We start from the raw sequence: 12,781 nt of genomic DNA on the forward strand, positions 1-12,781 counted from the left end.
GGCCCCGCAGTCTACTCAGTTCGGACCAATACTTAGACAAGCACTGGCCCGGGGGGTTTAAAATAAAGATGACCCTCGGGCTCCGGAAACGCAAGGGAAAAAGGGGTAGGTGAGGCAAATGGTAAAACCAAGGTTGGGCCTTGCTGGAGGAGTTTTATTCAAAGCGAACTGTCAAGGGGGTCCCATAAATCACCCAACCGCGTAAGGAACGCAAAAACCGGGAACATAACACCGGTATGACGGAAACTAGGGCGGCAAGAGTGGAACAAAACACCAGGCATAAGGCCGAGCCTTCCACCCTTTACCAAGTATATAGATGCATTAATTAAATAAGAGATATTGTGATATCCCAACATAATCCTATCCATCATGGAGAAATCTTCAACCTCACCTGCAACTAACAATGCAATAAGAGGGGCTGAGCAAAGCGGTAACATAGCCACACAACGGTTTGCTAGGAAGGGTGAAAAGGTTAGAGGCTGACATGGCAATTTGGCAGGCTTGAAGAGCAAAAGATAGGTAGCGCAGCAAAGCGATAGAATGAAGCAACTAGCATAGCAATGATAGTAGTGAGATCAAGGGTAGCGGTCATATTGCCCGAAATCCCGCAAGGAAGAAGAATGAGTCCATGAAGAAGATGAAGCCACGAAGACGAACCAAGTGTAGACGAACGAATCCTCACGATCGCAACGAAACAGGAACTATCGAGAAGAAGCACACAACATAGTAAACACACCACACATGAAAAAGACATGATGCACAAACAAACATGATGCATGACAAAGCTACATGAAGCTACTCATGGCAAGAGATGATGCAAACAAGAGCAACACATCATGGCAAGTTTAAATGAGGCCGGAAACAACATATAACAATTCCGGTAAGTCCTCATATGTAAATTTCGAAATTGGTCCAGATCTGAATAAACCTTATGTTGAAGTTGTTAAACAGAAAGTTAAGATGTACCAAGAGGGTCTACACGAAATTCTAGTCAAGTTACATATAAAGTTCATTTAGTTTGGAATTACGACCTAGAAGATATGAGCAAAACAAGTCAAACATGGCATTGATGCAAAATGCATACAAACATCAAGAAAACACCTCAAAACATGGATGGAATATGCTAACATGAAACTACATGCAATTCTAAGCAAGTTTCATATAGAGCACACTCAAAACGGAGCAACGGTGCAACACATACACTATACAAGTTATAACAACAATCTGTCCAAAACAGCAACTAGGCATATTGCAAGCATCAAAACAACGTGCTACAATAGCTCAACATGATAACAAAAGCCATGGACATGATGTACAGGTAAAGCATAACAAAACATGAATACTGAGCTATCTCCCGAAATCACTAGAACATGCTCAAAAAGACATGGCAAGATTGCAAATAATAACAGTTTCAGACTTTGCAGAAATAACATCAGGTAGCAATGTTTAGAGCTATCAAACAACATGCTACTTGAACTTATCATGGCAAAAAAAGGCATGTAATGAATCTACTAATTGCATAGAACAAAAGTCCTTTACTGACCATGAGCCAAAAAGGATCAGAAGATATTATGGCACCCATGTAAACATGGCAAAAGATATGACAGATTCATACATGGCAGGAACAACAACAAGTAGGCATGTTGGTGAGCTTGAGCCACTCACTATAGAGCAATCCATGGCATGTCAAGGCAACGAACAGTAAGAAGACATGTTTATGAAGCTAAGAATGGCAAGAACAAGTTTATCGGGTGCATGGATCACTAGCAACAATCATGGCAACATTGAACTTAATGCTAACAGACTGACAACAACATTATTTAGCAGTTTTGAGGGCAAGATAACAACAAGCTAAAGCAGGCTATAAATGCAACCAGGGGCAGGGATGGATATATCATGACATGTATAACAAATCATCCTTAGTGAAAATCTCCATATTATGCATAGAATGACTTGTAGCAGCAGGTTTACATAGCATCACGAAATAACAGATTCAGCCTAGCAAAACAGTAACATCAAGTACTCTACTTCACGAGCTCGATGCACTCAATACAGTACTCACAAAAATACATGGATTGCACCTCTGTAAAGATGGCATGTCATAGTTCAAAACACATGTAGACATCAAGCTCATAGGATGCACACATCAAATGCAACAAAAATGACAAATCATCAAGTTATAACAGTTTCAGCAGAGTAACATCATATAGCACTCTTGCAACGATGATTCGGCATCAAGTTGACCTCAAACAAACATGGCATAATGGAATGAAATGTAGAGCATCTCACAACGAACATTTTCATAGATTATACATGCAAAACTGAGCAGCAGGCTAGGAGATATGATGCGATGAACACGACATGCAAATATTACAGGAAAAAGGACTTGGATGAAAATTCAACCTCCAGATCTAGGGTTCGTCCGATGCGGAAATCGATGCGGGGCTGGAGATGCTCGCTGGAGTTCGCGCGAAGGTGGACGGAGAGGAAGCAGAGGCCGACGCGGGGGAAAGGAGAAGGACGCCGGGGCCAGCGGCTCGGTCGCCGGCGGGCGGATCCGACGACCGGAGGGCGCGGAGGCGGCGGCGCCATGGCCGCGGTGGAGCTCCGGCGAGGAGCTCCCGAGCGGCGCGGTGGGACAACGTGGTAGCGGCGGGGCAGGACCCGGCGGCAGGTGGCCGGGCGGCGGAGGCGCGCGGGGGTTCGGGGGCGCCTCGGCGCCGGCATGGAGGTTCGCCGGCGGCGAGCGGCATGGTGGCGCGGGCGACGGCGGCTGCGGGCCCGGCGCGGCCCGGTTCGACCCAGGGCGGGCCGGATCTGGGCCCCGGGGGGCGGCGCGTGGTGGGATTCGGTGGCGGCGACACGTGGCAATGCGGGATTGGGCGCGGGGGCGGTGGCGGTCATGTCCGGGCGGCGGGTGGACGTGTCCGTCGGCGGGAGGAGGAAGAAGCTAGGGTTTCATCCAGGAATTTCGGGGGAGGTGGCCTATTTATAGATTCTGGGAGCTCGGAGAGTCCAAATGAGGTGCGGTTTCCGCCCACACGATCATGATCGAACGACCGAGAGCATGGAAGGGGTTTGGATGGGTTTTGAGCCACTTTGGAGGGGTGTTGGGCTGCAACACAAAGAGGGGTTTTACGGTTACCCGGTTAACCATTGGAGTATCAAACGGCCTCCAAATGGCCCAAAACTTGACAGGCGGTCTACCGGTGCTATACCAAGGCCGCTTGGCAAACCTCGGTCCATTCCGAGAAAGTTTAACACCCGCTCACAACGAGATACAAAAGGGGGACGCCGGAGGACATAGAAGTGCCGGATCGCAAAACGGACAACGGGGAAAATGCTCGGATGCATGAGACAAACACGTATGCAAAATGAGATACACATGATGACATGATAAAATGCAACACGCAAGCAAATGACATGGCAATAACAGCGAATAACTGGCAGACGCCTGGCGCATCAGATCCGGGGCGTTATAGACATGCACCTCCTAAACAACAACATGAACACACACACACACACACACAACACACACACACACACACACACAGAGAGAGAGAGAGATAGAGAGAGAGAGAGATGTGATAAATATCAAAGTCATACAAGACCAAAACTATGTCTTAGCGAGGAAGAAAAATAAAATGAAGTGATCAAATCAGCGATTGACAAACTACAACAATGATCATATCTACACCAACTCTTGACACCACAAAAACAAGGTTCTTCAATAGCGATGCCTTCAGAAAGGAAACGACACTCAAGTGTGGTCGTCATTGGATCCACCACTAAAGGCTAGGTTCTGAGTTTTCACCATGAAGAACAAGTCCGAATATATCTAAGCAATGCTTCAACAAGGTAACAATACAAAAACATTGCCATTGCCTGGTACAACCAACACGAGTAAGACCTAGGGCTTTCACCCTGGAGCTCGATACCAGGTACTTGAGAAGCACCATCAAATCAAAGTCAATCTATTGTCGCCACCACTTTTCCAGGGTCCTAGCAGGTACATGCGATGGTCCATAAGAGGTCCATATATTGCATCTCATCGCACTTGCCTTGATCAAATCCTAGGCACCGCCACCACACCTCGGACCGCTGTAACTACTACTGACTATTTTCAGCACATCACTGACAAGTGCAGGACCCGTGCACCGATGGTCGCTACAGATGAAGGAGTTGACCTTTACCGGTTTCAGCATAGACATGGGTGGTTGCGACCTCTGGCCCTGCATGTATCCAGACGCTCCAGCGTAATCCGCCACTGGGATGAGCCTACGTCAAGCATTGGCTAGCATCCTGCAACCAAATCCACACACGGCGGAGGGTCATGGCTACACCACGGCTAAAGGTGGAGCCTGGTAGGGCTTGTAGCATAGCGACATGCGGTCAACTCTCGACGCCCTCCTAGGCGCCAACACCGCAGGCCCGCCGCCACACACAAAGGCAAAATGGCAATAGCGGCAGATCCGACGTGTGCAGCATAGATCAGTGACATGGAAGCAAGCCATAAGAGATGGGCGGGGAGAGAGAGGGATGGGAGGGGGAGCCGCCACAGCCATCAATACATATGGCCTCCTCCCGCGGTGGCAAGGGGGTTGAGGTGGCGGTGGCGAGCTTTCTAGGTGGTGGTGGAGTGGCCCCAGAGTTTCCCGTGCGAGTGACCTGGGAGACTAGGTTTTCTCAATCATGACAAATAGATACATGGAAGCACAGAATGACTTCAAACAAGGATAAATTATGCTCTGACCTCACCGCTTATGTCAGCGGCCACCGGTTTACATGCGTGAGGATTTACTTGCGTAAAGCCTTACTTCCTTTAACACCATTATTAATACTCAACTTTAATTCTTTTACTAGCATGCCCCCATATTACCACCTCAATATCGCAAAACTATTGCAAGGACTCAAACATATCATACTCAGTGATCTACAAGTTTTTTGTAGGATTTTATGACTAACCATGTGAATGACCAACCTGTTAACTCTCTAAATAGATATAAGTGAAGCATGAGAGTTTAATCCTTTCTACAAAAGGCTTTCCCAAGCTCTGACAAATATAAGTGAAGCAAAAGAGCATTCTACAAATAACGGTTTTGCTATGTAGAGAAACATGCACCCAAAACTTCAAATGATATAAGTGAAGCACATGAAGCATTCTACAAAGCCATACTCAAAAGATATAAGTGAAGTGCAAAGAGCATTGTATAAATCAACCAAGGACTATCTCATACTAGCATGGTGCATAAAAGAAAAGGGAAAAATAAACACAAAATACGATCCAAGAATTGACGCATATCATGTGAACAAAACAAAAACCGAAACATACCAATAATTGTTGAAGAAGGATGGGATGCCTTTTGGGGCATACCCAAGCTTAGACGCTTGAGTCTCGTTGACTATGTACTTGGGGTGCCTTGGGCATCCCCAAGCTTGAATTCTTGCCTCTCCTTATTCTCCTCATATCGATACCTCCTCGATCTTCGAACACTTCATCCACACAGAAGTTAACCGGACTTTTTTATTAGCGGGGTTAGTACATATAACATCAAATCCCATCATGTACCCCTATAACATTATTGTATAATTATATCAATTAGTACCCACGATATGCTATCACAAATTCCATGTCCCCAAGTCAAAGGGGGCTCAACAAGATTTCAAACATACACAAATAATGAAATGTAACAACAATCTGTGAAAATAGGACAATCTGTAAGATGCAGATGATAAATATACTTCTATAACTCAAAACATTCTAAAAAACTAGGACAAAATAAACAATTTGTATAGAATTTTTTCATGTTTTAGCAAAAAAATATAAATTCACGCACTACAACAAAAGTTTCTGTTTTTGCACCGCACATACCAAACAAGCAATCTAATCATCCTAAAGGAAAATCTTGGCACATTATTTTTATAATACAATGGATTTGTACAAGGGGATAATTATTTTGTTGAAAAGTTTATGTAATTTAATATTTGCAAAGTTGCATGGCCATGAACAAAGTTCAAGGAGCTCCGCCACTTCAACGGTGCTCGTCTTTCTTACTTTCACTTTCCTTTTTGAAAAGTTTTAGCTTTCCCTCTATATATTTTTGTTTTTAAACTTTTTAAAAGCACACAACAAAATAGAATGGCTCTCTAAAACTTCCGGGTTGTCTCCCTAGCAACGCTTTCTTTAAAGCCATTAAGCTAGGCATAATGTGCTCAAGTAATTGATCCACCCGGATCCCAAGGTATATCAAAGCCAATTTTAATTAACAATGATTTTTATTTCAGTATTGAGCACAAAGCAACATATATCATGCAACAACGAAGTCTAACTCTCTCCCTATGCATTGGCATGTCATAAAAGAACAATTCATGCACATCAAGTAAATGCCAATACATATCATAAGCAGTTTCTTGCAAATTTATCGTGTTGGAAAAATAGAGAGGCGGAGATGTAGTTCCTCTCTCATAGTAATTGCAAGTAGGAGCAGCAAGCAGATGCATATTATATTTATCAAAATCATCATGTGTAATGGTAAAACGCAACCCATCAATATAATCCTTAATAAGTGCAAACTTCTCCGATATGGTGTAGTTGGGAGAATTCAAAAAGATAATAGGACTATCATGTGTGGGTGCAATAGCAACAATTTCATTCTTAACATAAGGAACTATCGCAAGTTCATCTCCATAAGCATAATTCATATTGGCATCATGGCCACAAGCATAGCAAGCATCAATTTCATCAAAAAGGGATATTTCAAACGAATCCAAGGGATCATAGAATTCATCCTTCAATAAGAACGAAGGGAAATTAAACAATGTATGAGTTGAAGAGTTACTCTCATCGGAAGGTGGGCACGGGTAGCTAATCCACTCTTCCTCCCTTTGTTCTTCACTCTCCTCCTCATATTTTTCTTTCAATGAGCTCACAGTGTCATCAATTTCTTCTTCCATAGATTCCTGCAGAATATTAATCTCTTCTTGGACAACGCAGAATTTCTCAATAAATTCACTAATATCGGCATTATATTCGTATTTCTCTTAGCAATATTTAAGTATAGCATAATTTTCAGATCTGTAGATAGCATCATCACAATCTCATACTTTTCAAACAAAGAGTCAATTTCATAAGCACCCTTAAAAGCAACAAATTCTTCTATTCTTCCACATCATAATAATCATATATACCATTAGCATAAGAAGCCAAGTTTCATTATCATTAAATTCACATGAAAAGGGAAGGTGTGGAGCCTTCATCCTAGAGCAGCTAGTATAATCCTTTTTAAGTCAAGCGGTAATCCCTAAAGTATTAACATTGATCCAAGGTGTCTCCCATTATCAAGTTGAATGGGGTTTTCTCAGGATTATCAAAGTAGTGTTTAATATTTTCCACATAGCGAGCATCGAGGGTTTAGGAGGTTACCCATCTCCATAAGTAGCAAGTACAACTACTTTTTTTTGTATTTCGTGTTCCATATCCATAACTAAAGATACATAACAACTTAGAACAGAAAATAAAATCTGCTTAGTGATAAAGCAAACAAGCGCACACGAGAATATTCGCCCCACGCTATTGCTCCCCGGCAACAGTGCCAGAAAAAGGTCTTCATAACCCACATGTGTAGGGGATAAACTGTAGCCTTTCTCGATAAGTAAGAGTGTTGAACCCAACGAGGAGCTAAAGGTAGAATTTATATTCCCTTCAAGTTCTATCGACCATCGATACAACTCTACGCACACTTAATGTTTGCTTTACCTAGGACAAGTATGAAACTAGAAGTACTTTGTAGGTGTAAAGGGATAGGTTTGCAAGATAATAAAGAAAACGTAAATAAAAGCTAGGGGCTGTTTAGATAAAGAAACAATTAAGTTAGTTTTAGTAGAGAGTTTTTTGTCACAAGAAAGTTATTTGTCCCTAGGCAATCGATAACTAGACCGGTAATCATTATTGAAATTTTATATGAGGGAGAGGAATGAGCTAACATACTTTCTCTACTTGGATCATATTATGATTGTAACTCTAGCAAGCTGATGTTTGCTTGAACTACGTCGGTATTTCCCCAAAGAGGAAGGGATGGTGCTGCACAACAACGGTAGGTATTTCCCTTAGTGATGAGACCAAGGTTATCGAACCAGTAGGAGAACCACACAACACCACGTAAACAACTCCTGCACACAAAGAACAAATACTTGCAACCCGACATAAGAGAGGGGTTGTCAATCCCTCACGGGTAAAAAGATAGATAAAATTATAGAAGATTGGATAGATAGATCTTGTGGGAACGCGAGATAAAGTAAATTATAAAAAATTGCAGCAAGGTATTTTTGTATCTTTGGTTTAATAGATATGAAAATAAAAGCAAATAAAAATAGATTGCGAAGGCAAATATATTAAAGAAGAGACCCGAGGGCCGTAGGTTTGACTAGTGGCTTCTCTCAAGAAAAATAGCAAACGATGGAATAACAAATTACTGTTGTACAATTGATAGAACTTCAAATACTCATGACGATATCCAGGCAATGATCATTATACACATCACGTCCAAGATTAGTAGACCGACTCCTGCCTGCATCTACTACTATTATTCCACACATCGACCGCTATCCAGCATGCATCTAGTGTATTAAGTTCATGGAAAAATGGAGTAATGCAATAAGAAGGATGACATGATGTAGACAAGATCTATTTATGTAGAAATAGACCCCATCTTGTTATCCTTAATAGCAACAATACATATGTGTTGGTTCCCCTTCTGTCACTGGGATCAAGCACCATAAGATCGAACCCTTCACAAAACACCTCTTCCAATTGCAAGATAAATAGATCAAGTTGGCCAAACAAAACCCAAATATCGGAGAAGAAATACGAGGCTATAAGCAATCAAGCATATAAGAGATCAAATAAGACTCAAATAACTTCCATGGATAAAAACATAGATTTGATCATAAACTCAAAGTTCATCGGATCCTGACAAACACACCGCAAAAAGAGTTACATCATATGGATCTCCAAGAGACCATTGTATTGAGAATCAAGTGAGAGAGAGAGAGAGGAAACCATCTAGCTACTAACTACGGACCCGTAGGTCTACAGTGATTACTCACGCATCATCGGAGAGGCACCAATGAGGATGATGAACCCCTCCGTGATGGTGTCTAGATTAGATCTGGTGATTCTGGAACTTGTGGTGGCTGGAATTAATTTTTGTCGACTCCCCTAGGCTTTCTGAAATATTGGGGTATTTATAGAGCAAATAGGCGGTGCGGGAGGCCACCGAGGTGGGCATAACCCACTTGGGCGTGCCTAGGCCCCCAGGCGCACCCTGGTGGTTTTGCCCCCTCGGGGCACACCTCTGGTACTTCTTCGGCCCATCTTGTGTTGTCTGGTCCAGAAAAAACCACAAAAAGTTTCACTGTGTTTGGACTCCGTTTGGTATTGATTTCCTGTGATGTAAAAAACAAGCAGGAAACAACAAGTGGCACCGGGCACTATGTCAATAGGTTACTACCAAAAAATGATATAAAGTTATTATAAAATGATTGTAAAACATCCAAGAATGATAAAATAATAGCATGGAACAATCAAAAATTATAAATACGTTGGAGACGTATCAGCATCCCCAAGCTTAATTCCTGCTCATCCTCGAGTAGGTAAATGATAATAACAGAATTTTTGATGTGGAATGCTGCCTAACATGTTCATCACATATTATTTTCTTTGTAGCATGGACATTTGGACTTTTATATGGTTCAAAGCAATAGTCTAGTTTTGACATGAAGACTTTAATACTCAAGCATATCGACAAGCAACCATGTCTTTCAAAATATCAATGCTAAAGCAAATTATCCCTAGCCCATTATGCTCAATCATTGACCCATTCATGAAACACACTCGAATACTAGCTATACCCAATGCTCAAGTACGATCATAGTGCCCCTTAGTTGGTGCCTTATAAGAGAAGATGGATACTCAAGTAAAAGATAAAAATTGCATAAAGTAAAAGAAAGGCCCTTTGTGGAGGGAAGTAGGGATTTGTAGAGGTGCCAGAGCTTAAAGAGAAAATTGAGAGATAAAAAGATTTTGGGAGGCATACCTTTCCCACCAACGAAAACGACTTAGAGTTCCCAAAACTTTCCATGCTAGATATATCATAGGTGGTTCCCAAACAGAAAATAAAGTTTATTCCTTTTTCCACCATACTTTCACTTTCCAAGGCTAACCGTATCCACGGGTTCCCTCCATACCAACACTTTCCAATGAATTTATTATTTGACAACATAAAGTAAATTCATTTTTATTTCGGGACTGGGCATCCCTAATACCTTTGTTGTACTCTCGTGCAATGACAAGTGAATAAACACCCATCGTGAGAATAACACATCTAGCATGGAAAACATCGGCCACCCCTCACCGCCTCGCGACCGGTACGAGCACACAAAAGAGAAATTTATTTTGAAAATCAGAGATGGCACATACAAATTTGCTTAGAATGGCGCGAAAATACCGCATATAGGTAGGTATAGTGGACTCATATGGCAAAACTAGTTTAAAGGGTTTTGGATGCACAAGTAGTGATCATACTTGGTGCAAATGAAGGCTAGCAAAAAGATTGAGCAGCGTCCAACCAAGAAACAAAATATCTCATAAGCGAGCATTAAGCATAACTAACACCGAATAATGCACCACAAGTAGGATGTAATTTCATTGCATAACTATTGACTTCCGTGCTTGCATAGGGAATCACAAACCTTAACACCAATATTCTTACTAAAGCATAATTACTCATCAACATGACTCACATATCATATCGTCATATCTCAAAACCATTACAAAGAACCAAGTTTATTTCTTCCAATGATCTTCATGAAAGTTTTTATTATATCCTCCTTGGATATCTATCACTTTGGGACTAATTTCATATGTTGCTTTTAATAAGCTCAAACAAATTTAAGTGAAGAACATGAGCATAATATTTATTTCCTCTCAAAATAATTTAGGTGAAGTAAGAGAGAATTTCTTAAAAAATTTACTAACTCCCAAATAAATCTTAGTGAAGCATGAGAGCATTTCTTCAAAAATAACAAAGCACACCATGCTCATAAAGATATAAGTGAACCACTAGAGCAATTCCATGTCTCTAAAAATTTAAGTGAAGTATAGGAGCAAGCATAACATAATTTTTGGCTCTCTCAAAAAGGTGTGTCCAGCATGGATTCAAGACTTAAAACACAAAGCAAAACAAACAAAGACTCATATCATACATGACGCTCCAAGCAAAAACTCATAATATGTGACGAATAAAAATATATCTCCAAGTAAAATACCGATGGTTGTTAGAAGAAAGAGGGGATGACACTTGGGGGCATCCCCAAGCTTAGTTGCTTGATACTTCTTGAATTATCTTGGGGTGCCTCGGGCATCCCCAAGCTTAGCCTTTTGCTAATCCTCATCCCTTCATCAATCGTACTATCACCCAAAACTTGAAAACTTCAGTCAAACAAAACTCAACAAAACCTTCGTGAGATCTGAGGGAGTCCTGGATTAGGGGGTTCTCGGACAGCCGGACTATATACTTTGGCAGACTATTAGACTATGAAGATACAAGATTGAAGACTTCATCCCGTGTCTGGCTGGGACTCTCTTTTGCGTGGAAGGCAAGCTTGGCAATTCGGATATGTAGATCTCCTTCTCTGTAACCGACTTTGTGTAACCCTAGCCCCCTCCGGTGTCTATATAAATTGGCGGGTTTAGTCCGTAGGATAACGACAATCATAATCATAGGCTAGCTTCTAGGGTTTAGCCTCTACGATCTTGTGGTAGATCAACTCTTGTAATACTCATATCATCAAGATCAATCAAGCAGGAAGTAGGGTATTACCTCCATCAAGAGGGCCCGTGTCGGTGTCAAAACCGGCGGATCTCGGGTAGGGGGTCCCGATCTGTGCGTCTTAGGCTGATGGTAACAGGAAGCAGGGGACACAATGTTTACCCAGGTTTGGGCCCTCTCGATGGAGGTAAAACCCTATTTCCTGCTTGATTAATATTGAAGATATGTGGAATACATGAGTAGATCTACCACGAGATCGTAGATGCTAAACCCTAAGAGCTAGCCTATGATGGTATGATTGTAAATGTGATCGGCCTTCTAAGGACCATCCTCTCTGGTTTACATAGACACCGGAGAGCTAGGGTTTACATGGAGTCAGTTACAAGGAAGGAAACATAATATCCGGATCGCCAAGCTTGTCTTCCACGCAAAGGAGAGTCCCATCCGGACACGAGCCGAAGTCTTGAGTCTTGTATCTTGACGCTCCTATAGTCCGGACGATGAATATAGTCCGGTTGTCCGGATACCCCCTTATCCAGGACTCCCTCAGTAGCCCCTGAACCAGGCTTCAATGACGATGAGTCCGGCGCGCAGTCTTGTCTTTGGCATTGCAAGGCGGGTTCCTTCTCCGAATACTCCAATGTTCCCATCATGACGAACAGTGTCCGGCATCTTCATCAATGTCGTACTCCTCGGCTTCAGTGCTTCAATAATGACCAATTTCCATATGTCGAGCGAATGCAAGGAGTCAAGGCATTTTTGCATTTGCCACCCTTAGTCCTTCGGGCTATCCATCTATTTGAAGAGACGGAAATTCCCGGATCCAAACCTCACTCTCCCTCCTCGAGCAAGCATCCAACAGAGCGCCCAGAAAAAACCACCCCAACATGGCCGGTCGTCGCAGCTCTTCTGCTCGCTCCCCTTGCCCCAAGACGGGGGACTGGGGAGAGTGT

Source organism: Triticum aestivum, chromosome 2B (genome assembly GCF_018294505.1).
Source record: "Triticum aestivum cultivar Chinese Spring chromosome 2B, IWGSC CS RefSeq v2.1, whole genome shotgun sequence".
Classification (NCBI taxonomy): Eukaryota; Viridiplantae; Streptophyta; class Magnoliopsida; order Poales; family Poaceae; genus Triticum; species Triticum aestivum.